Genomic DNA, 26,536 nt, shown 5'->3' on the forward strand with positions numbered 1-26,536 from the left:
GGGTGTAGGCAGGAGGATTACCTTGAGTTTAAGGCTAGCCTGAACAGCATAGTAAAGTCCCAAGCCGGCCTAGGCAACACTGTGGACTTTGTCTAAAAATAAAGAGATGGGGCAGGGGCATGATGTCTTCGGTAAAACACTTGGGTAAGTTGTGCTTGGTCTTCCTGTACAATTTTTAGGGTCTCAGAACTGCACCTCTACAAAACTCTGGCCTATTCTCTGAAGGATGAGACAAGGTTAAAGGCTGCTTGAGGATCCTCAATTGATAGAGAGCTCGCTTAGCTAGACCTACTCACCAACACTGCACACCGTGTGTGTGTGTGTGTGTGTGTGTGTGTGTGCATGTACGTGTGTGCGTGTGTGTGTGTGTGTGTGTGTGTGTGTGTGGTGGGTCATGCCTGTGACCCCAGTGCTGGGTAGACAGAGGGCGGAGGATCAGGAGCTCAAGGTCATTCCCAGTCAAGGCTAGAGGAGACTTGGTCTTAAAAAGCAAACACACTTCCCACAAGTTTAATGATTCCAGCCAAGTGCCTAAAACACTCAATTGCTCAGCAATTTTCATTAGAAAAGGGAAGGAAGTGAAAGAGAAACCTTTTTTTTTTTTTAACACACTGAAAAGTATTTTAATTCTCCCAGAACGCAAAGGGGTTTCCCCACTGCCCCGTGCACGCTGCTGCCCTCCCTGGGAGCGCCTGTAGAAACCTCTTGTACAGGTCACTGGGCACTTGCAACCAACTCAGACAGCTTATCTCTCCGGTATATCTAGCATTATCTTAAGGTCTCAGTCAGCAAGCACCTTCAGGGCAGGAATGTTTGTTATCTTGGGCTCCTGGCGGGGTGGGGGCTCTCTGGTGCAGCATTAGGCCCTGGGAATGTTGAGCAATTGTGTAGCTGATAGGACACGTGGAATACTGGAATCAATGTGGAGCAAACAGGCAGAATGAAGAGGTGAGGGGTGAGGTTCCCAAGTTTGCAGACTTCTCCACAGTTGTTCCTGATCCCACTCCCCACATCCTTCCCTTCCAGAATCAGCCAGGTGCAAAACAAAAGGAAACTTTTGTTATTGCTCGGGTGCAGGGAGCCTGAAAGTCAGTCACTTGGAGAAGGCTCCACTGTATGTTCCTGCATGCCCTGGGTCTTGGTGTTGTGCACCGAATACCACGGCTGCAAGGCCATCGTGGAGGCCAGTCCTGGACGCCTGGCTCCTGAGCAAGAGAGATGAAAGGCTTCTTCTAATGTAATAAAGGCCGGCCTCTCGGTGCCGTTTGAACTGTTTACAGACTGAGTTAACGATTACAGGCGGTGTGTATCTTGGCCAGGTGCCCGAAATTCTTCCCCACCCGTCAGATATTATCAAAGAGCCCTTCCATGCCTGGCTGGAGTCCTTCCAAAGCGCCTCACAGAGATGCCGACACAAAAGGAGTGCTCAGGATCCTCTCTCTCTCTCTCCCTCATTCCTGCCTTGGCCATTTCTCCCTTCCTCCTTCTTCCCCTCTACTCCCCCCCCTTCCTTCCTTTCCTCTCTCCTGAATCAGAGCAAAATAGTGAGAAATTGGACATGAATTAGATGCCGCAGACACTGGATATTCAGGACTGCTTGGGTGGAGGAAAGGGTGAAAGCCAGTCCTGGAGCCAAGAGACTCAGATTACCTTAAAGCACTTTAGGACGCATAGGTAAGAGTCTTTGCCACTGGCAGCCAGAGGATGAGAGGGTAGAGAAATAAGATTCTTGACATGAGACAAAAACCTATACCATGTGATATGGCAAACAGTCCCTAAGACAAGAGATCTAGAAGAACCGACTACAATAGGACAGTGGACAGAGTGAAAAGGGCAATATACACGTTGTAAAAAAGGAAAATCACCTTGATGCCAGAACAGAATAGGGAAGTTCATAAAAAAGAAAAAGACCCAGCCTAGCACGGACGATGCTTCCCTATAATCCGAGCACTGTGGAGGCTGAACAGTGTGATTATTGCAAGTTCATCGCCAGCCCAGGCTACATAGCAAACAGCACATCTGGACTACACAGCAAGATCCCAACTTAAACAAGAAGAGGAGCCGGGTGTGTGGAACATATATCCGCAATGTCAGCATGTAGGCGGTGCAGGTAGGTGGAGGCCGGCTACATGAGACCTTGTCTCAAAAACAAAACAAAAGTCAATAAAATGAGGGAGAACTGAGATGCCTCTTTATTGGGATGAATCCCAAGAGACCAGATGGCACACTCCTGGGAGAATTACCAGACTGCTTTTTAGAAGCACACATTGAGTACAGATCATCTGATCAAGCAGAGCACAGAAACCAGGCAGTCTATGACCAGAAACACAGATCTACCACCAACACAGGTGGAAAAGCTTCCTGGGTAAACAGTCACCAAAGGGAACACAGAGTCTGCTCATTATAGGCCAACTAAAGGAAGATGGAAGATGTTATGATCTATTAAGTACCTATTGGTCCCGGGACACATTTCAAAGGGGACTGAATTATGGCCACTGCCTTGAAGATATAGGTATTTCAGGTCAATATGAAAGGCAGTTAGCTATACAGCCCAAAACTTCCTACCACAGTTCTCTCAAGGGGAGTATCTGCTTTCAGAATTTAAGGAGAATTTACATGGTTTTAAAAAAATTTCCAGACATGAACGCATGTCGAAACGTAACTTATCACCAAGCCGCCTTAGAAGAAACTGTGGGGCTGAGGTTGGAGCTCAGTGGTAGAGTGCACACCCAGATCGGGCCCTGGGTTCCATTTTTAGCACCAGGGAAAGAAAGAAAAGAAATGAAACACCACACCCACTCTTTTATCTATATGAGAATACAACCATCACTACTGCACTGTGTTACTTGAGCATCCTTTGTAGCTTCAATGGGATGCGACTGTTTTATTCTCCTGCACTAACTTGTTGGTGAATGTACCTGACCTGGGAGCAGCTGGTGACCTACCCTGTGTGGCAGGAGACAGGCCCTCATGTCAAGACTACTCTTCAAGTTATCTACCAGAAGAGGCGATGAATTTAGATTATTGGTTTCTTTTTTCTTTTTCTCTTTCTTTCTCTCTTCCTCTCTTTCTCTTTCTTTCTTTCTTCCTTCCTTCCTTCCTTCCTTCCTTCCTTCCTTCCTTCCTTTCGCTTTGTTTTGTTTTTCAGATGGGAGTCTCACAAAGACCAAGTTGTCTTTGAACTCCTTATGTAATTGAGGATGACTTTCATTTCCTGATTCTCCCGTTTCTGTCTCTCAAGTGTTGAAATTGCAGGCCGGAGGCACCATGCCCTGCTTGCTATTATCATTTTCATTACTGCTTTGATTTCTGAGGTTTGCCACAAAGCTTTCTGTATGCTGCACCACGCTACATTTTGGTGCTGAGAACTGAATCCAGGGCTTCGTGCATGCTAAGCACATGCTCTCTCCCTTCACCACCCCAGTGCGCAGTGTGAATTCGCTTGGACTGCAGCCCCTGAGCAACACGCTAATGGAAACAATTAGGTATCATTGCTTGGAAAGCACTCCCGACCGACAGTCTCTGGATGCCTATCTGCTGGGGTACTCTTCTTTCTCCGACTAAGGTCTCCGTTTGATATTCAGAATACAAGATGTCTGGGTTGCACTGGACTTGGGAAAATGGTCTGAGTTGATGCTAAGATTGACAGATTAAACTACAAAGTGAAACCCTGTGAGGAGACGGTGAGTTTTAGAAGAAATCCAAGAGGATACTCTGGATTATTCTAGAAGATAGTCTCAAAGAAGGAGGGGAACACACCTCACGTCTAAGATGATATCAGAAGGAAGGAAGAAGAGTTGTGCTGTAGATTCTGTACAATGGTGAAGCATCATTTAGAAAGTTCTTTGGGAAACAGGAAGTCACGTGAGCTAGGATGCGATACCATGGTAATTGTGAAATATGCAGAAACAAGATATTCAATAACCTTCCTCACGCGGTGTGTACTTACCACCCACTGCTTAGAGCCCCCACTTGTTCCTCACGCGGTGTGTACTTACCACCACTGCTTGGAGCCCCCTCTTGTTCCTCACGCGGTGTGTACTTACTACCACTGCTTGGAGCCCCCACTTGTAAGGCACATTAGTCCACAGAGTTCAAAGAGGCCTAACAAAAAGACAGGGCTTGAGCCAATGATCCACTGGGGACCGGCAGAGGCCTTTAGAAAGGGCACAGGGCAGCTCCACTGACGGAGCTGCCCCAGATGTGCTGGCACCACTGAAACACCAGCTGTGTCTTTGAACTTTAGGACGACCAGGGAAAAATAGCCCCTTTCATCCTCCCATCTTCTCTAGAGTTGGGAAGATCCGTGGAGGCACAGTGGTTCACTTCTGTTTATAGATATTGTACCTTCCCTAGCAAGCTGACACTACCACAGGTTCTCCAAAGCCGGCATGGTACTGTACAGGCAAGTGCAGCAGGAGAAAAACAGGCCTCCTTATCGCTTCTCCATAGAAAGGGTTTGCCTGGACAGATCGGCAATATATGAAAATAGATAAGGAATATTGATTTCCTTCTTCACGAGATTCAGAGGCAACCTCCCTCTGCCTGCAGTAACTAGCAAACCCAGCAATTATTAACAGGATCTTTAGTTACTCTGGGGAAAACAATATAAGGTGATAGCGGAGCCAAAGTCAAAAAGTCTGTGACAACAGTCCCTGTCTATCCAGACTATGGAGGCAGTCTGGGGTAATGGTAAGTTTTCTAGTTTTAAACACACACACACACACACACACACACACACACACACACACATCTCAGTTATGCCAGATAACAGATCTAATTCCCTACTGAGGTACATCTAAACCTACCAGCATAGCAACAGCCTTGTCTTTTTTGTGAAGGATAGTTCATTATTGCATACACTTGCGCTCCTATAGATCAGAACGCCCCGCTAAGTAAATCTATGATGGCAATAAAATCAGAAAGCTATAAAACACAAGAGTCTGCGGCGTTCTTCTGGAAGAGAGTGCGTAATGCCTCTCACTTTAAAGACTTAGTCTTAAACTTTAAAGAAAAATGTGCTGGTTCTACGGCTGAAGAGGGAGAAACGTGGTTTGCCTAAATCTCTTCTAGATGATTGCAGGAACCACTACTTAGGACCAGCTATCTGAGCAAACTGCAATGGGCTGCCTGTTTATATGTCACCTTGTCACTGTGACGTCCCCTAGGAAGCAGCCTCACCACTGAGACATAGAAAACCACAGATGCTGCCACTGTTCTTCTCGGTCAGTTTCTGTATTTCCTAATTTCCTCAGAGATCTAAACTTTCATCTGATAGAGGTGTGGGGGGGATCTCTAATGGGAAGACACTGGCCAGCATGCAGCCCGGCATGCAGTGTAGGTGCATACCACTGTAGGCTGCAGAGGAACATCTCTGCGTGACCGACAGCGGCGGTAGACCAACACACTTACTCAACAACGATGACATTTAAAAACATTTACGGAAACTCAAGACAACCATCCTGATGCAGTGAGCAGCACAGAGGGGACAGGTCTGCTCATCCAAACCCTCACCTAGTCGACGGAGAGAACGGGGAGCAGACAAGTGACACTTCTTTCTTTTTAATAGTGAGAAAGAACAATTGATTTACCAGTGGGTCCGGATTCTTGAAAAGCCCGGAGTGAAAATGACAGATAAGAAACAAGAGGGATCGTGATGTAGGTTCAAATTCAACACAACTGGGAAGAGATGAGCGTGCAACTGAGGGAAACGCATTTGCAAAAGGATTAGACTTCATTTTGTGATATTAGCTAAAATTATGAGTAGGAGAAGGGACTTGAGGACAAGGAACCAGAGAGGGTCAAAGGGTCACCGATTTTGCTTGTGACCAATCTGTCTCAGCAAGCAAACTTTCAAAGGACAACTAGTTTTACTGCAGGATCTTTAAAAGCATCTGCCTTAAGAACTGATCCATAGTTTAAGAGAAGTAGTTTCCCCTTAAAAAGGTTGAAAATTAAGCTTTTAGAATCCATATTCCGGCAGGGGTGGGCTCAGCTGGCAGAGTGCTTGTCTTGCATGCCTGAAGTCCTAGGTGTGATTCCCCCAGCACTGCATAGAACCAGGTATGGTGGTAAGGTACAAGCCTTTAATCCTGGCACTTGGAAGGGCAGGCAAGGGGGATCAGAAGTTCAAGACCATTTTAGCAAATTCAAAGCCAGCCTGGGATACACAAGACACCACACAAGTGCCTATTCAAACAAAGCTCTGTCTCTGGAGTATGTCTGTATGATATACATAACATACATACATGTGTGTGCTTGTATGTATATTCTCTAATCTTGGCATGGTGGTGTGTTCCTGTTGTAATCTCAACATAATCCCACCACTTGGGAAAGCTAAGGCAGGAGGATCACAAAAAGTTGGAGGTCAGCCTGGGCTACATAAGTTCCAGGCCAGCCTGGGCTAAGAGTGAAACCCTGTCTCAAAACACAGAAAGGCGGTGAGTATTTATTCTCCCCACAAATATATGTAGATACATATGTGTTTATGTTGATGTTTAAGATAACCTAAACACTTCTTTTTAAAATCTTTTTTATTGTTTTTAAACACAGGTACCACGGTAGAGTAATAGTTGCTTTAGTATAAAGTTAGGCATGATGACAATTTCAAAAACTTTCCTGTAAGCCACTGCCACAACACACCCACCCTTAAATTCAGGTTCTTATAGAGCTTAATTCTTTTGGTTCCAGTGGAAAGACCCAGGTGTCCTTGCTTTGTTTTTTGCCCCAGCTGGCACTTATCTGGAGAAAGCTTAGAGGGAAAACGAGAGGCCACGTCACACACCTGTGCTGCCTGTGACCCTCGCACCCAAGAGGCAGCTGCAGCAGAATTGGGGGTTCAAGATCAGCATCATAATAAGCCAGCCTGGGATACACAAGACCCAGCCTCAAAGAACCAAATCATGCCAGGTGTGGTGACACGCACCTTTAATCCCAGCACTAGGGAGACAGAGGCAGGAGAATTTCTATGAGTTTGAGGTCAGTCTGGTCTATGTACTGAGTTCCAGGTCAGCCAAGGCTACAGAGTGAGACCTGATCTCAAATAAACAAAAAAACTCAACTGAACAATTACAAGGCTAAAATATGTGTGCATGTGTACACAAACGTTACTGCAGGGTGGCTATTTAAACATTTAGAGCAAACAATCCATCAATTAGGACCACTAAGAACACGCCCTTTGGTATGAAATACACCACAAACTTAAAAGCGATGAACATCATTTAAAAAGAAAAGAATGTGAAGAAGAGAGGAGAAAGAGGAGAAAGGGGGAGGCATGTGTGACTCAGAGAGACCTCAGCAGAAGGCTCATCCTGTGCTCCATCCTGCAATAGAAAAACAAGGGGAGAAGAGAGAAACAGAGACACATTCAGAGAATATGATTCTAATTCTTAAATACACTTGATAATTAGGGGGTAGAATATTCTAATTAGCACAGGTCCCTGGCTAATAATAATATTGTGATTTATTTACCTGTCTAAGAACCAGGAAGTACTTTAAAGTTCAATTTGTAGTTTTGAACCCCTTTCTAAAACATATTGGTGCATTTTCCTACCTAAATAAATTATACATAATTTAATCTATATAGTTTATGACACCACAAGAATATAATCATGGACATTATTAGTATGAAGTAGCTATTATTAGCACTCAGAAGCTATCCAAGAGATTCTTAGGTCTCTATCTGCAGGACAGAAACACAATATTGAAATGGTCTAGTTAATATACTATTTGTTTTACTTTTGTATGCATATTTACTTATTGAAAAATCTACTATAAAGCACCCGCTCACAGATTATTAACAAGAGGACAAAAGCCTCAAAAGGACAGATTAAATTGACCTTGCCACTAGGATTATCAAACTGGAACAACAAGGTATCTAAAGACAGAAAAAAAATGTTTTAAAAAATTCCACCCATCGACTTGGAGGCTAGCCAGGCTCGGTGGCGCATTCCCATAATTCCAGCACTCAGGAGGCAAAGGCAAGAGGTTTGAGGCTGGCATGTGCTACATTCGCAAATTTGAGCCCATTTCTCTGCTATGGGCTGCACAGCAGAACCCTGTCCCTAAAATAAAAGCAAACAAAAATAATAAGAGGTAGAAGCTAGCAGTCACTCATTCTTTCATTCTTACCACCCCGTGGCTTAGGACCTCAAGACTTTGTCCAACAGCCTCAATAAAAGTATAAAGATATCAAGGGGTAAAGGTCACAATGGGACATCAAACAAGACCGCTGGAGCCGCTCCAAAGCATCATGTGCTGGCTTTCCTTTTTCATGAGAGTGACAGTGAACCTGAGTGTTTGTCCCAGCCTTTATTTCAAAGAGCTTCAAATGCTTTGCAGACTTCACGCACTATTTATCAGGCCTGGGGAAAGAAAGTGTTTTCTCCCAGAAGTGTCTTGTGTGTGTGGGGGAATATGCTACTGAAAACCAGTAACAAGAAAACATTTGCCCCCCTCTACGCCCCCCCCCCACCTCCTCTCCCAGCCCCCACTGTCTCGTGCTGGTGACTGAAACGAGTTATAACACCATGCAAGTGCTGAGAGGTTAATAATGGTCATTGAGTTACAGGCTGTGTGTGTTTAATCATGACAGGGAACGAGTAAGAAGAAAAGACCAGGAAACCTGTAATTACCTTTATCGCATTATCTACCTATTTGGGGGAGCAGGCTTCAATTTGGTAAAGCTACAAAGCGTTGACTTTTCATCCCGCAGAAGACCCATCTCAGGGATGGCTGGAAGAGTGGTCTTTACCTGAGGACAGTGTCAGGGCCCCAAAGGTTTGCTAGCTGCTCTAGCTAGGGCGCCGTTTTGTTCTCATTTTGACCTAATTCTTCTCAGACGAGGCTCCGGGACTATCGAGATACTTTCCAAGCAGGATATAGGATTTTATCTGCTGAGCCTCAGAGAACATGTTGGGACCAGCACGGCATAACGAACTGGGTAAGTTAGTCCCGACACAATCCTGAATGCCTTACTTTGGAGGCAGCTGCAAGCGGCACAGGAAAGTGAAGAAGCTTCGGCACTAAGTAGTTGCTTCAAAGCACGAAATGAAGTGCTGTAAAAGCCAAAGGGGTAAGGCGGAAGAACGACTTTGGTGCAGTTCCGGGACCTTCAGATCTCTACGTGGGAAGGCAGAGTACATTCGTTCAGCATCAGCTTCTTGGCCATGGACACACGCTAATGGCTTGCCAACGGAGAATGGCCACATGTACAAAGGTCCAGGGCACAGAAGTGATTCACCACAGCACAACCACGACAGATGCAGAACTTCGGTCCCCACCCCAGAACTCCCAGTTAGTCATTCTCCAAGCCACTGCCTGCGCTACAAGACCGGAACATTAATCAATCCTTTGACCCACAAAAATGTAAAGCTCAAGCGTCATCTTCGTAGCCACATGAAAACACAGACAGCCTGGGCGGCTTTTTAGGGATAACACCAAGCAGGTTAGCTGTCTCTAAATAACCCCCACACTTTTTCTTTCTCCTGACAGTTATTGGATGAATGAGAAGGAGCCCAAGTCTAACTGCTATTAATAACACTTTACACATGCGGTCTTCAAAGGTCGTTCTCACATGATCTCATTCCAGGTGATCAGGCCATTTATTAGTGCTATCCCTACTCAGGAGGGCACAAGCTCACTGAGGTTAAGCAATCTTCCTTGAGGTCATGAAGCTCAGCAGGATCAGAGAAGAGAGTGAGGCACAGGACCACTGAGAGCTCTGCTGAGTGCAGAGCACCCTCCATGCCCTGTTACCCAGCGTCTCACTGGATGTGGACACTACGCAAACAGCATGATTTGGGGGCATATTATCTTCAATTATTTGATCAGTGATAGAAATTATGTTCTTAGGCTAGAATGCTTCCAGTTAAATACAAAAAATAAAAGCTAAGGAGATAATTCTGCCCTGAAGGAACCCAAGAAACACTCTGATAATTCAAAAGGGGAAAAAAAATAGTCATGAAATCGCTTTGTTGCCTTCCAAATAACTGTCTAATTGAAGAGCTTTCATCTGGTGGCCAAGTCGATAACCTGCACTGCTGGAGAACCAGCGTGGGGAGACAGCAGTTTCTCACCCTGGAGAATGCCACACGGCAGCCTCCCTCCGGAATACATGCCTCCTCCATAGATCATACTCGTTTGAGCTCGTTAGATGCAGAATTGGACGAGATAGGTTTCAAGTATCAAGTCACCACATGACCCTTCCAGAAGTCTTGAAAACCAGGTGAGCCAGAAAGTTCCATCTCCATCTGACAAACAACACAATGATCACTGGATGCCATGCCAAAACCTACACCAGACAGTGGGAGAAGGAGCTCTGCCTCGTCCTCTAGAAATGAGGACCTCCACGCTTTTAGCCACACACCCGCTGTTTGGGTGCCGGCCAGCGGGCGGCTCTGAGTTTTGGGTTAGTTTAGCTACTGGAGAAAACCAAGTCTTCTGGCAGCCTTTACAAGGCAGGTGCAGCTGTAAAGAACTTGACTTTTGACTCCATTGTCTCTGCCAGGGCAGGTGGTATGGCAGGGGTGTGGAAACATGCCAGACAGTCTCCAACTCAAACTTCCCTTTAGAAAAACAACAGAAATGGAAACAAACTGTGAAGTCCTGTCCCATACCTTAAGGAATGACATTGCTTGGGAAACACAAGCATTTTATATAGCAACATAAATTTGTTTCAAGTGTACAACGCTGGAGAAATAAGACCGTGAAAGTTAAGTCAGCTGCAGGTTGGCTTCCGTCCGTATAGTTTAATTCCCTGTGTCTTTATCTAGATTAGAACGCCTGTTTTCAGTGAACTTTTCTCATTTGGTCCTAAGAGCGTTTTTTAAAACTCTGTACTCTAATACTTGAATAGACAAGGTTTTTTGCTTTTGTTTTAGTTTTTTTGATTGGTCTCTTGGCTTTTTTTGTTGTTGTTGTTATTGTTTTGAGACAAGGTCTCCCCAGTAGCCCTAGCTGGCCTTGAACTCACTGAGATCTGTCTGTCTCTGCCTCCTCAGTGCTGGGACTAAAGGTGTGTGCCAGTACACCATCCACATGTTAATGTTCTGAGTTGGCGGGTCTTCCTGTCACCTAGAATTTCATGCCTTGACAGCTCCCCTCCCCCCAAACTGGTTTGTTTTCTCCCAAGGACTAACTACGGCCTGGCAAAGCTTAGCTTCCTCCATCAGTCGTGGGCAGGGTAATGTGGCCACAGACTGATCTTGAATAGGTAAGGTTTCACTGCTGAGCAGAATAAACTGGTAAATAGTACTTATGTCAGAGACTGCACCACTATCCTCGAGCAAACTAGTGCATTTATGCATTTAAAACTTTTGAGAGGGGCCAGAGAGATGGCTCAGTGGACCTGGATTCAATTCCCAGCACACACATGGCAGCTCACAACTCTCTGTAACTCCAGTTCCAGGGGATCTGACATCCTCATATAGACAGATATGCAGGCAAAACACCAATGCACATAAAAATAAAAACAAAAATAAATTAAAATAACTACTGGTAAAATAGCTCAGTAGTTAAGGTTGGCTGTCTACTCTTCCAGAGGCCCCAACTGTGGTTTCCAGTACCCATGTTGGAGGGGTCACAACTGCCTGTAACCACAGTTCTGGGGTATATTCTCCCTTTTCTGTCCTCCACAGGCATCTCCAAATGTGACACACACGACTCAAAATTTGCGCACACGCACACACAATAAAAATTTAAAAACACTTTTGCGAATAGTCTGTTGATGTGTCTCTGAAAAAGACTTTTTAAAAACCCACAAAACTATAACATGTTCTTTCAGAAAGGAATAAAAGTATAAAAGATTATGTTTAAGGGTAAAGATAGACAAGTGATGCTTCTCTGAGGTTTGTCTTTAGGGCAAACCTTCGTAACTGATGATGTTGGTTTTTGTGAACCACAAGGACACCACAGAAAAGCTCTGAGGACACTAATAGAATCCTTGTGGGGGGCCCTGGGCTGCCATATTGGAAACTGAGCATTCTTGGTGCTCCCTGGAATCTGATCTCCGAGGGCAAACCCTCCTCAGCTCCCACCCACAAAGCTAAGGTTACTGTAGCGCTGTGCTTTGCTCTGGGCAGAATTCGCCAAGTTTGCTTTACCCATCATTTCAGTTCTCTTTTGGCTGATGCTGTCAATCTGTTCAATGAAAGAAAGCTGGATAATCTAGAAATAGGTTCTCGAAAGCTTAGAAATTTCTTGAGTTAAGAGAAGGGCATTTCAGAGGGAGCAGAAAGCTCAGGGAATAATGTCCTATAGATGTCACAAGCACAAAAATCAAAATATTAAATAAATCTTTGTTCTCACCCAGAAAAACAATTCTGTAATTTATAATCTTAATTCTCGACAGGTGACAAATGAGCCGGGCTGTGGTGACAGTACTGGAGATGGCTATGGCTCTTTTTGCCTGACCAAATCAGTTTAAATCTAAAAGCAAGTTCCTCCTTCATTTACCTGCCAAGACCTGAGTTCAGGCCCTCGGGGTGCTGAGGTTTTTCTTTGTGGGAGAAAATGACATCACCAACACCCCAGAGACAGCGGGGAATGCAGAGAATGTAGCTCCCAAAATTGGTGATACCATCAACTGCCCAGAAAGAACCACCACGTTCCCAAGAGCTGAAGCGCTGAAGGTTAAAAGACTGGTTTCCTCCACAGTACCCGATGTTTCCAAATAGAAGGTTATAAACCAGCAGATCCAGAGGGTGGGTGGCCTCTTCTAGTAAGTCTGCAGCTCAAAACCCAAACATTCCTGGGACAAGTCCAAGCTCAAAGGCAGAGGAACGCAACCCATTTGTCCCGTACCGTAGCACCTCTAAAGCGGGGATGAAGATATAGTTATATCTTCAGCTCTAAGCGTGTTCTTTGGGGGACTTGCTAATGCTGCAAGTTTGCATTTAGAATAAATTCTGGGCACTCACATAATCCCTCAGTCTCCTCCAAACTTCCTTTGATGTCCAACAACTAAGGACAAAGATCTTTGATTATAAAACTTTTTTTTTCTTTTTCTTTTCTTTCTTTCTTTCTTTTTCTTTTTCTTTTCTTTTTTCTTTTTTTGGTTAGAAGAAAATTCTTTGCAGGGCGTGAACAGCAGGAGAAAGAAAAGAATTTTCTGAAGTGCAAACTAGCTGGAAACCCCCTGGGGAAAGAATCTGATTCCCAGTCTTTGAGTGGAGCAGGCCTGCCTGTACAAGCTGCCTCTGCCGCCTGGCCTCCAAGAAGGCGCTTTTGTGTCTACTGTGGGTCTCACAAACTTCACGGCAGCCTTTCTCTTCTTTTACAGGCAGAAGTCTTCTGGGGACACACAATGCAGACAGCCATGGTTTGGTAAGATGGCATAGGAACTGACCAGATGAGTCCATTTACAGTGAACGCCTACCAAACGCTCCGAAACTTTAGCTCTGCTGTGGTTCTTTAGCTTTGCTCTAATAATTCATCTCACAAGGTGTTTGAAGCTCAGACTCACACTTCTCCTTAGGCTCCCCTGGTTCCCTCTGGTTCTAGGTTATCTCTGCCTCTTCCAGGTCTTTCTGAAGGGTAGATTAGATTCCCTCAGGCTTCGCTTAACGATTGAAGATAACATGGTTCCATCACGGGCTGGGGGCAGCTTTGATGATTTTTAGCATAAAGGTCGTCAATTCAACTAAAGGAACTTTAAAATCAGAAACACCAGGGAAAGACTCATTTCTCCGTGTTAACAGATGTTAAGGACAGAACAGGACAAAAGACAATGGTGCTGCCCCAGGCCCCGCTGAAAAACTGTGTGGCTTTAATCAGACTTGAGCTGGTTTTGAGCTCTGTTGTGTAGCATCTATCACATATTTACCTCAGATAAAAGAACAAGGTACTCCTGGCATGGTGAAGCCACCTACAATCCCAACACTTGGGAGGCAGTTGCAAGTTCAAGAAAGAAATGATGGATGGATGAACAGATAGATATGTCCATGGGACATGTGTCCCTTTAAGTGGCCGGAAAAATGTCTCAGTGGTTAAGAGCACTGACTATTTTTCCAGACCCCCAGACCCAGGTTCTGTTCCCAGCACTCACACAGAATCTCACCACTGTCTAGAAATCTAGTTCCAGGGATCCAGCACCCTCTTCATGGGAGTCAGGTTGTGAAGAATCATAACCAAAACACTTGATACTATTAACTCAAAGTTCCCACTCTATAAAATTTCATTTGAAGCTAAATGTGTCAACAGAAACGTCTTGGCTATTTTGGAAAGTCAGTTTTGATCCGAACGCAAGCCAGCATGTTTAGTTATTTGGACTTCTAAAGAGACTGTTACTGAGGAGCACAACCATGCAAAACTATACAGGGAACATTACAGCCTACGTTTGTGAGTGGCCACTCGGGCTGCAGCTGTTCAGCTTTAAGCTACTGAAAATTGCTTGGGTTAAAACTTAATACAGCTCTGTTCTGCTTCAATCACAGGGGACTCAAGGCTGAATTACCATAGTCATTTTCTTTCCTTTTGCTTAATTCTGTATTCACTTTCATTTGCTGACTTGTGCTACCAGGAAACAAACACAGGGCCTCATGTGGCTAGGCTCCTACCTCACTGCTTGAACCACACGCCCAGTCCACTACAGTCATGTGATCAACTCTGGTGCCATTCATCACACACTGCTCTTCTGGTGTTTAACTGCAACAGCTGGACCAGTGGAAGGTGCGCTGCGTTCCCATTTCCTTTGGTAACTGCCCCAGCATACGGGCACAGAAAGGGAATCACCATGTTAGCATCCCAGGAAGCCAGCACAGCCTCCACTTAGGATGAGTTTTCTCAGCCTAGACTTCCAAGAGCATCTTGCTTTCAGATGATCCAGGTTACAGAACATTTGGTCTATAATGATTTTTATGGTAGAATACATGGCATGAACCACATAAAGTAATGCTAAATTGTGACAAAGTATATTTTTCCTGATTTGTTTGTTTTAAAGCATGCCTTCTAGTTAACTAGGGATCTAAGATGAAAGACATCCAATGTAGTCTGTAATGTTTTCTTTTCTTTCCTTTGAGACAGGGTCTTACTCTGTAGCCCAAGTTAGTTTTGAACTTACAACCCCCTGCTTCAGCCTCCTGGGTACCAAGACTATTAATCTACACTGCCAAAGATGACAGACAGACTTTTTTTCCCTTGTGGTACTTAGGCTCAGGCCTAGGAACATTTGGATTCAAGATAAGCACTCTACTATATCCCCAGTATTATATCTTTTAAAAACCAATCAATCATTACTTTTTAAAATAGGATTTTTATGTGTGTGTTTGCCTGCATGTATGTCTATGCACCACAAGCATGTCTGGTACCCTCAGAAGTCAGAAGAGGACATCAGTTGCCTTGGAACTGGGGTTACAGAACGCTGTGAGCCACCATACGGGTATTAGGAATTGAACCTAGGTCTGTAAGAGCAGCCAGTGCTCTTAACTGCTGAGCCATCTCTCTAGCCCTGAGCTTAGTTTTTGTTGCTGTTGCTCTGTTTCCCTGGCTAACCTGATCCAAGCTGACAGTTCTGCGTCAGCCTCCTTTGGTGCTAGGGTCACAGATGTGAGCCACCATACAAGGTTAGTATGTTTTTTCTAAATTGGTGGGTTTTGGCAGAGGGTCTTACTATGTGGCCCAGCCCTTCCTCAAATTTGTTACGTACCCTAGACTGGCCCTGAACTCTCACGAGGTCTCTTGCCTAAGTTTTCCAGATTTTGAGATTATAGATGTATGCCACCATATCCAGCTACAGCATCTTCTTAATAAACTGTCCAATAAAATAGACCAGATCTCTGGTTGTTAAGCATTAATCTTGTTGGATTCAATTCTTGATCTGTAAAATAAAAAGAATGGACTAGGGTTTTATTCTACCTTGAACTGTGATCATTTGCCACATGGAACACCTAGTGCTTCCCCTTCCTCTCCCCACTCCCACACCAACACTGTTTTACCGTAGCAACTGAAGTCTACAATCGTAGACCTTGATCCCAACGTCGGACTAATAAGCCCCTCACTAGGGTAAAGAAGAAGTGGCCGGAGATACAATGGAGGGAACCTTCATATGGCGAAGGATGGAGATAGAGACAGAGACACATATTGGAACACTGGACTTAACTCCCTAGGTCCAAATGAGAAGCAGAGGGAGGGAGATCGTGAGCAAGGAAGGCAGAACCAGAGGGAACCTTCATCCGACGATGGATGGAGATAGAGACGGAGACCCCCATTGGAGCACCGGACTGAGCCCCCAAGGTCCAAATGAAGAGCAGAAGGAAGAAGAACATGAAAAAGGAAGTCAGGACCGCGAAGGGTGCGTTCACCCACTGATACAAGGGGACTGATCGAATGAGAGCTCACCAAGGCCTGCTGGACTGGGACTGAACGAGCATGTGATCCAGCCAGATTCTCTGAATGTGACTGAAAAGGGGGCTGACTGAGAAGCCATTGACAATGGCACTGGGTCTTGATTCGTTTGCATGGACTGGCTTTTCGGGATCCTGGTCTGTTTGGATGCTCACCTTCCTGGACCTGGAGGGAGGAGGGAGGAACTTGGATTTCCCACAGGGCAGGAAACCCTGACTGCTCTTGGGAATGGGGAGTGAGGAGGAGAAGGAGTGGGGGGAGCGGGAGCAGGAGGGTATTGGGAGGAGGGGAGGAAGTGGAAATTCTTTAAATAAATAAATAAGGAAAAAAAAGAAGTGGCCACGAGAATAAGAGGAAAAACAGCACTAAGTGGAATGTAGAAAGTAAGAACACATAAAACCTCATTTAGAGTGGTTAATTGAGCAGACTACAGAAGATGTTTGTGAAAAACAAGAACAACAAAGAGTGAACATCCACGTGCACACTTTAGGAAACAGTCAAAGCAGCAGAAATAAACTCAGAGCCTGTAGTTTCAGTCTACGGAAGTAACATCACCATTTCTCAACTGTCTCAATGTAGTTACAAGTGTTGAAGGCAGCCCTTCCTGATTCAGCATGGAAACTTGAGAGGCAGCTTGCTGGCCTGCACAAAGCCCTGGGTTGGGTCCCCAGGAGTACAGACTCGATAGGTACCTGGTAATTCAACTGAAGACTGTGCTTGTGCTGTGGTCAGCTCCTCATAACACAGACAGTCTAGATGGAAAAATAAGCAATGCTTGAAGAACTACCAGTGTTTGTAGCTCAGGGATCAGAACTTCTACATTATCTTATTTGCCATTTCAAGAAATAATATATGGGCCTTTAGGTTTACAATTTTTAAAATTTAACTTTTAAATCATTTTGGTGTTTCTTTTTTCAATTTTGGTGTTTCTAAAATTGCAAATTTAACATAAATTCTAAGATAATAAAAATCATGGGACAAACTTTCCCTAACTATAATGCTTAGAATATGGACAATAGCTTATCTGTTATTTAAAACTACCAAGGCCTAGGGCTGGAGAGATGACTCAGCACTTACAAGCACTGACTGTTCTTCCAGATGACCCGAGTTCAATTCCCAGCACCCACATGACAGCTCACAACTGTCTGAAACTCCAGTTCCAGGGGTCAGGCACCCTTACAGATATACATGCAGGCAAAACACCAATGCACATAAAATAAAAATAAATATATAAAAAAACATACCAAGGCTAGAGGCAAGTATATAGCTCAATTAGAAGAACACTTGCTTAACATGCAGAAGGTCTTGGCTTCAATCCCTAGCAACACACAGACACACACATACACACACACAGAGAGGAAGTAGGGGATAGGAAAAACCACTATTTTAGGGTATTTGAAAACCAGAATTAGGAATCACAAGTTTAAGAGATAAGAAGGTGAGGTTCTTTGGATATATGCTAATATCCTGGGATCAGAGGTTTAAAACCAGAACCCAGTACCCATTCTTGGGAAACCAGAAATTCCCAAGAAGCAAAGGCTGAACTAGCTATGAAATAAATGCTGAGTCAGCAGCTGGGTTTTGTAATACTAGCACTTGGGAGGCAGAGAGGTAGAAGGGCGGCTGGCAACAAGTTCAAGGTCAGCCTGCTCTACACAGCAAACTCCAGGCTAGCCGTGACTACACAGTGAGACCCTTCCTCCAAAGAAAAACGATCCACAAAATTCAACAAGACAAACACACAAACAAGGAAATGCTAAGTAGGGGCTGGAAATGTAGATTAGGGAGACAGTGCTTTCTTAGTGCGCTTGGGATCCATCTCCAGAGTCAATCAATAGATAGATAGACAGATACAGTAAAATGCTGTAAAAAGGAGCATATTAAGTTTATTCATGATAGTCATGTCTGATTTTGAAAGTATTAAGGGAATACTTAATACGTCAATAAGTCAAATACTTAATACGTTAATACTTAATACGTTAATAAGTCAAAATAATTGAGTGTGATCGATAAGTAAACCTGTCTTGTCCTTGAGTTATCTCTCAGCTTGGAGGTAGTTCTGTCAAATGCTAAGGCACTGCCTAGCAGAACAGGCATTTCTAGGAATGTAGCTCTCAACAAAAGAGGGGAAAACACTCTGTTTTCACAGCGTTCACAGTCCACTAAGAGGAGACGGGCAACTAGAAATATAGAATGCCATTATAGACAATACTTGGAAAAGAAAAGTAAATCAAAGAAGGGGAATGTGGACCGTGGGGGAACAAGAAGTGGCTTAAGCAGAATGGTGGAGGAAGGCCTCAGCAAGGCTTGTTCGACACATAGCGATGGCAATGCGGGGGCTAGAACAAAGTGTCTGGGGTCTAGGGTGGGAATGTGCCCAGTCTACTGGAGGCTTGCGTGGCTGAAGCCAAATGACTGGGGAGAGAGAGAAGAAAGGGAGCAGGGTTGCTAGGGCGCTAACAGGGCTCTCTCACTGCACAGACTTAGGCTTTAACAGCAAGTGCAGGTCAGAAGGCAGTTCTAAGGGCTTTAGGAGAAGCTGGGAAGCTGCTCCGTCAACATTTTTTGGACTAATTTGTCACACTGAGCAACCAAGGAGGAACTACCTCAGCCATCAACAAGATTGTAGCACCTCATGGAATACAACTGACCATGGAATCTGCTTCCTCAGATGTCTTTAAAATAGATTTCTCAAATTTTATCACAGCACCTGGGAGGCAGAGGCAGGAAGAGCTCTGTGAGGTTCATGGCCTGGACTGCACGTGTCTACCCTGCTTCAAATAACAAACAAATATTTTGCTTTTTGTTTGTTTGTTTACTCTGCCCTTACTTTTATTTTAATTTTTTATTCTTTTTTAATATTTTGGGGGGATTTTTTTTTGAGACAGGGTTTCTCTGTGTAGTCCTGGCTGTCCTAGAACTCACTCTGTAGACCAGGCTGGCCTCAAACTCAATAGAGATCCACTTGCCTCTGCCTCCTGAGTGCTGGGATTAAAGGTATGTGCCACCATTGCCCAGTTAAAGATTTTTCAACTACCATTTCATGTGCATGTGTGTTTTCCCTGCACGTCTGTCTGTGCATTGCATGGATACCCGGTGCCTGCAGAGGCCAGATGACGTCAGATCCCCTGGAATTGTGGTTATAGACAGCTGTGAGCTACCATGTGGGTGCTGGGAAATGAACCAGGGTCTTCAGCAAGGGTTCCTAAACCAAGTCTTCTCTCCAGCACTGAGATTTCTCTTCCATCTCCTGGAAAGCACAGTGCTTCGGTCTCTGCGCCTCTCTGTTTTTGCATCCTTGGCCTCGGTGTATTTTCTGTAAAATGTTAGCTCTTCCTACAGGGCTAGCAAAAATTTGGGATTCAACTTCAGCTTCTTGGAAGAAAGTTGCTACAGAAGTTTTATGAGTACCATTCTCTACAATACCCTGCCACGGTTTCTGGATGCCAATACTGCAATAATACATTGTTAATTTGTAACATTCCCTTCTATTGTACTTATCAACTGAAGGGGAAAAAGTGAAACCCACAAGGGCCAAAAGCTCTTCTCAAGTGAACAAGAGACAAAATTCAAAGAGCTTCATTAGAAATAAAGAAAGAAACCACCAACTCTAGGAAAACCTTTTCCTTTTTTTAAGACAAAGTTTTTCTGTGTAGCCCTGACTGTCCTGGAACTTGCTCTGTAGACCAGGCTGGCCTTCAAGTCAGAGATCTGCCCGTCTCTGCCTCCCAAATGCTGGGATTAAAGGCTTGAGTCACTGCCACCTGGCTCTGGCTCTTTAGGAATATTTTTTAATCCTCTATAAAAAAGTAATTCAAGTAATTGTTAAAGAAAATGACCTCCTCTTACAATCTGCAGATTCAACGCAAAGCCCATCAAAATCCCAGCAAAATTTTTCAAAGACCTCAAAAGAACAGTACTCAATTTCATTTGGAAAAGCAAAAAAAACCCAGGATAGCCAAAACAATCCTGGGCAATAAAAGAACTTCTGGAGGCATCACAATCCCTGACTTCAAACTCTACTACAGAACTACAGCACTGAAAACAGCCTGGTATTTGGATAAGGACAGGAGGACCAACGGAACCAAATAGAAGACCTGGATATCAATTCACACATCTTCGAACACCTGATCTTTGATAAAGAAGCAAAAAATATCAAATGGAAAAAAGAAAGCATATTTAACAAGTAGTGCTGGCATAACTGGATATCAACATGTAGAAGAATGAAAATGAACCCATATCTATCACCATGCACAAAGCTCAAGTCCAAGTGGATCAAAGACCTCAACATAAAGCCAGACACACTGAACCTTATAGAAGAGAAAGTGGGAAGTACACTTGAACGCATTGGCACAGGGAACCACTTCCTAAATATAACCCCAGCAGCACAGACAACAATTAATAAATGGGATCTCCTGAAACTGAAAAGCTTCTGTAAAGCAAAGGACATGGTTAATAAGACAAAACAACAGCCTACAGAATGGGAAAAGATCTTCACTAACCCCACATAAGACAGAGGTCTGATCTCCAAAATATACAAAGAACTCAAGGAATTGGACACCAGAAGATCACATAATCCAATAAAAAAAAATGGAGTACAGACCTAAACAGAGAACTCTCAACAGAGGAATCTAAAATGGCTAAAAGACACTTAAAGAAATGTTCAACATCTTTAGTCATCAGAAAAATGCAAATCAAAACAACTCTGAGATTCCACTTACACCTGTAAGAATGGCCAAAATCAAAAACACTGATGACAACTTATGCTGGAGAGGTTGTGGGGAAAAGGGAACACTTCTCCATTGCTGGTGGGAATGCAAGATGGTACAACCCCTTTGGATGTCAGTGTGGTGATTCCTCAGAAAATTAGGAAACAACCTTCCTCAAGACCCAGTAATACCACTTTTGGGTATATATCCAAAGGATGCTCAATCGTGCCACAAGGACATGTACTTAACTATGTTCATAGCAGCTTTGTTAGTCATAGCCAGAACCTGGAAACAACCTAAATGCCCCTTGATGGAAGAACGGATAAAGAAAATGTGGTACATTTACACAATGGAGTACTACACAGCAGAAAAAATAATGACAGCTTGAATTTTGCAGGAAAATGGATGAAACTAGAAAACATTATTTTGAGAGAGGTAACCCAGACACAGAATGACAATTATCACATGTACTCACTCATAAGTGGTTTTAAACATAAAGCAAAGAAAGCCAGCCTACAAACCACAATCCCAGAGAACTTAGACAACAATGAGGACACTAAGAGAGACTTACAGAGATCTAATCTACATGGGAAGTAGAAAATCTAAAAAGACAAGATCTCCTGAGTAAATTGGGAGCATGGGGACCTTGGGGGAGGATTGAAGGAGGAGGGGAGAGGTAGGGAAGGGAGCAGAGAAAAATGTAGAGCTCAGAAAATATCAATTAAAAAAAAGGAAAGAAAGAAAATGACCTCCACACACTTGAGTACAAACCAGGAAAATGCCTGCCCACAGAATCTGATAACTGAACACTACACAGATGATAGGAACAATAGTTGAAGCACAATTCTTAAAAACATACTTTTCTGGTTTTATTATTTTTATTTTGTTTTGTTTATTTGTTTGAGACAAAGTCTCACGAAACAGCCCAGGCTAGCCTTAAATTTATCATGTAGTCCAGGTTGGTTTCTGATTCATAATGCTCCTGGCTTTAGTCTCCTGAGTTCTGGGATTACAGGCCTGTGCCACCACATTCAGCAAGAGATTTTCTCTTAAATTTGAAAAGTACCATTAAAAATATTCTGCAAAGGCTGAAGAGATGACTCAGCAGTTGGTTAAGAGCCCTGGCTGCTTTTTGAGAGCACCAGGATTTGATTCCCAGCATCTACATGACAGCTCACAACTGTCTGTAACCCCAGATGCAATACCCTCTTCTGGTCTCCACAGTTCCAGGCACACTAGAGGCACACAGATATACATGCAGGCAAAACACTCATATGCACAAAATAAAAATTTTAAGAATATTGTGTGGTTTCTTCTCTCTTCTGGAGGTCAGGTTTGTAACACAAAGCCAGATCTAGAAGGCCCTGAGCAGGGTTCCTATCTGGGCACACTTTGTATCTGATAGTGAATTTCTGACTACATTCCAAAGTCAATTATTAATTACATTTTCTACACCTCCATTAACATGAATAACTGAGAGCTGACTGTACCTTGAATATTTACTCTGTAGTTCTTTTAAAGGCTGTCAGCAAAGCAAAAAAAATCCTAAAATCTACTCTGAAATCTGCATCCAAGGAACTCACTTAAGCAATGTCAATTAAATGCATGCTATTTCAAAATTTATCACTAGCATTCCTGTGTTAGCAGTCATCACATTTCAAAGTGAGCAGGAAGGTAATGCAATGGAGATCCTGGATAAACACCCCGATTGACTCACTTTTCTGCAACCAAACTCAAAACAAGAAAAACGGAAATACAGAAATTATTAGAAGGCAGTAGAGTATTGTGTAGCCAGGCTCAGCCTCCAACAGCAGCACGCCGGTGTTCTATCCACCTTTGACATGTATAAGATTCAGAGTTGAAGAACCATGGCTCTTCCATTCAAACTCCAGCTATGACAATCACTCACTAATTATTGCCTTAGAGGTATTAAGTCCTCAACTTCTTTTTCTGTAAAATGTGAGAAAACATGTACAGAACACTTTCTCCCATAAAGTTATCATGGTAATTCAAGGAGCTAATACATATAAAATGTGCAGTATCAGTTTGGCAGCTATTATATTCAAATCCTTCAATTTCACAGACAAAGAATCTGACCCTCATCGAGGTAAAAGCTATTTTGTTCTAATCTCACAACTATGTAGGATCGGTTTGCTCCTAAGGTCTTCAGCTTGCAACAGAGGACTGTCTCTCTGACACTGGCCAAAAACGTCAATCTAAAAGTTTCAGATGCTCAATACAAATAAAGAGAAAACTTAAAGGGGGTAAGCATGAGCTGGCAGGTAGGTAAGATGAGAAGGCAAGAAGAGGCACTGGTGAAGGGAATTTGTCCAGGAGGTGCTCCCTGTTTGGGGCCAAATGTGAAACTACCCCAGGCTTAGCTCCCATTGCAGGTCTGCTGCCTCCAGGCAACACATTCTAATCTTGATCATAACTTTATCCTGGAGTCTAAGAAAATCCAGGACAACCAGCTGAGCAGGAAACATGTGACAGCCAAAGAGTCGGTGACCTCTCTAGAGCTACATTAAGATTCTTGGATTCTTTTGCTTAGAGACGACTTGGAGGTATTCTAAATAAAAAAAAAAATATGACTACAATCGTGTATAGCTGTGGTCCCAAGAATATCGCTAAATAATAAAAGACACAAACATTAATCAATTATAAGCAAGGCAGAAAACCGGAAATTAGACAGTGCTCAGTTCTACAATATTTTCCATCAGCATGGTGCAACCAGGAAACAATATGTTCAAATGAAAAAAAAATATATAGGTCGTAATCACCATCATGTAATAATACCCTATAAACCACCACCAAGTATTAGGAGGACTCAAAAGTCTCCCTGGCTTTTGGTTGGTTGGTTGTTTGTTTTTGATGACTAGTTGAAAACAACAGCTGTTCTAGGAGCAGTGCTGAGCCACCCTAACTATACAAACCGAATGGAAGACAAACAGGGAAGGGCAGAAGGAAATAACAAGCAGGAAGAAGAAAAGGTCTGGCAAATGCAGACGGAACCTGAGAGTTGGACCCTTCAAAGAGCACGGCTAACATCAGGTTAGCAGGGTACAGCAGCTCAGAGAAAAAAACTCCAGGGCAAAGTAGAACTATGACTGTTCAGGACTAGGAGGCGAGGTTTCCAGGAAAAGAGAAGATGGGAAATAGAAGGCAGCTCCTCTTTCAACTTCCTTCCAGCACTTGGAGAACATTAGTCAACGACTGAACATCTATCTAGCATGTGGAAGGCCCTAGGTTCAACACACACACACACACACACACACACACACACACAGTGAGAGACAGAGACAGAGGCAGGAGATAGACCTAGACATTACTGCTAACAAGAGAAATCTAAAGATAAAGAGTGAGGAATGAGAATCTAGACAAAAAATCACCACTGCTCAGCTTTTAAATGCTTATGTATGAGAATTGCAACCATCAGAAAAAGCCAAGAAAAAGAAAATTATTTTAAAGGCAGTTGGATGGTCTATATTATTATTAAACAAAAGGGCTACATTGTCATGGGATGACTTGGAAATTTTAAAAGCAATACAATGAAATGCAATAAGTACAATACAATAAAAAGCAAAGCAATGAAATTCTATTAATTTGGTTTTCATGAAAGTGTATGCATTCTGCATTATTTGGGAAAATGGAAAGAAATGTCTTATTATTTAAACCACTGTTTTATATAAATTTTCCAGTATATTGTACTTTTACAAAGACCCAATTGAATCTTTAGAGATTAACAGGAACAACTCATAGGCAGAAGGTCACAAGGAATGATCCATCTGTGCTATGGGGATAATGGACCTACCAAGACAGCTACGGTGCATATGGAGGACCAGGGACAGCACTTCCAAGGGAAGTGAGCTGCAGTTATCTGATAAGAAGCAAACAGAATGGATCTAGTCGCACTAACCAAGTATCCCTAACACCAGAGGTCTTTGAAAGAGTTAATCAAATAATGTATAAAGATAGATATCTTAGTAGGCCAAACAAAAAACAAAAAACAAAAAAAACAAAAACAAAAACAAGATAGATATCTTGCAAGTTTTCTTAAAATGTTTGTCTTCAGGAGTGATTAAGAAAATTTAGTTAACTGCTGTGGACTAAAAAATTGATTCACTGAGAGTGTACAGGGCCCAAACTGACATACTCAGTGATTAATACTAAGTCATCATAAAACTTATTTTTAACCTAAAAACAGCACATATGGACAGAAAAAGTAAAGCCTGAATCGTCAGTGATGCAAAGCTGTGCACTGGCAAACAGACCTTCTTACAAGGACATAATGGCAATCCTGCTCAGAGTGAAGGAGCAGTGAGTGCTCAGGGAGCAATGCAGGTTGCCACGGGGTTCCTCGGGTACAATGCTCAGGGAGCACTGCAGGGTGGCAGGGGCATGCTACGGGGTTCCTTGGGTACTGTTCCCTGAGGAAATACTGAAGCTTTAGAAAAGAAGCACTGTGAACTGACAGAGGACACCGTCTCTTGGAGCAGATCATTAAGTTAGTTACTGAGCAATGCTATCACAGAATCTGACTGGGGCTCCCTAAGACGTCAGAGGTACAAACAGAGGGCTTAATGGTAAAACTGTTTATGCTAAAATCACAGCGCAGCAGGCACCTCAGGGAGGCAAAGTCAGGGAGCACGTTTCTTCTCATACCGCTCTGTTCCCACAGAGTTACTGTCCCCCTTACACACGGCAAATCTTAGGGCATTTTGCAGTCTTTCTTCTACTTCAATTCTTTTTTTTTTTTTTGGTTTTTTTTTTTTTTTTTGGTTTTTTGAGACAGAGTTTCTCTTTGGAGGCTGTCCTGGAACTCACTCTGTAGGCCAGACTGGCCTCGAACTCACAGCGATCCACCTGCCTCTGCCTTCTGAGAGCTGGGATTAAAGGTGTGCACCACCACTGCCCGGCTCTGCTTCAATTCTTTATTCACTTCATTTATTCCAGTCTCAAAACCATTGATACACAGGCTCTTTTTTTTTCCTTCTTTCTTTCTTTCTTTCTTTTTTTTTTTTTTTTTTTTTGAGGCATGATCTCTTTATGTCTGCTGGCTGTCCCGGAACTCATTATGTAGGCCAGGTTGGCCTCAGGCTCAAAGAGATCCATCTGCCTCTGTCTCTGAGCACTGGGATTAAAAGCATGGATCACCACACCTAGTTAAAGTATTCATGTTTGAAAAATAATGCTGTAATTTATTTCATGTTCTTACCTTCTTTCTGTTTTAATTCATATAGCTATGAACTAAAATTCATAGTCCACATATATCACAAAATAAAAATCTGACTTTGTATGCTGAGATCACTTGTATAAACCGCCTCTAATGGCTACAGCAAGAAGTGTTACTTTACAAAATGAATTTTACTAAATAAACAACATCTTTTAAAGAAGTAAGACAGTAGGTTGCCCATCGGAAGGGCACAGCTCATCAAGCTCTGTCTTCACCACGGGAATGAGCAATTGGTCTAAGAAAGGCAATGGCC

The 26,536-nt window shown here is 43.3% G+C and overlaps 1 protein-coding gene across 4 annotated transcripts in view; it reads right to left on the minus strand.

Moving 5' to 3' along the window:
* The window catches only part of Rnf43 (ring finger protein 43), a 69,388-nt gene that overhangs the window by 39,904 nt on the left and 2,948 nt on the right, over positions 1–26,536 (minus strand). The window lies entirely within an intron of this gene.

The sequence above is a fragment of the Myodes glareolus genome, chromosome 9 (genome assembly GCF_982192425.1).
Source record: "Myodes glareolus chromosome 9, mMyoGla1.1, whole genome shotgun sequence".
NCBI lineage: Eukaryota > Metazoa > Chordata > Mammalia > Rodentia > Cricetidae > Myodes > Myodes glareolus.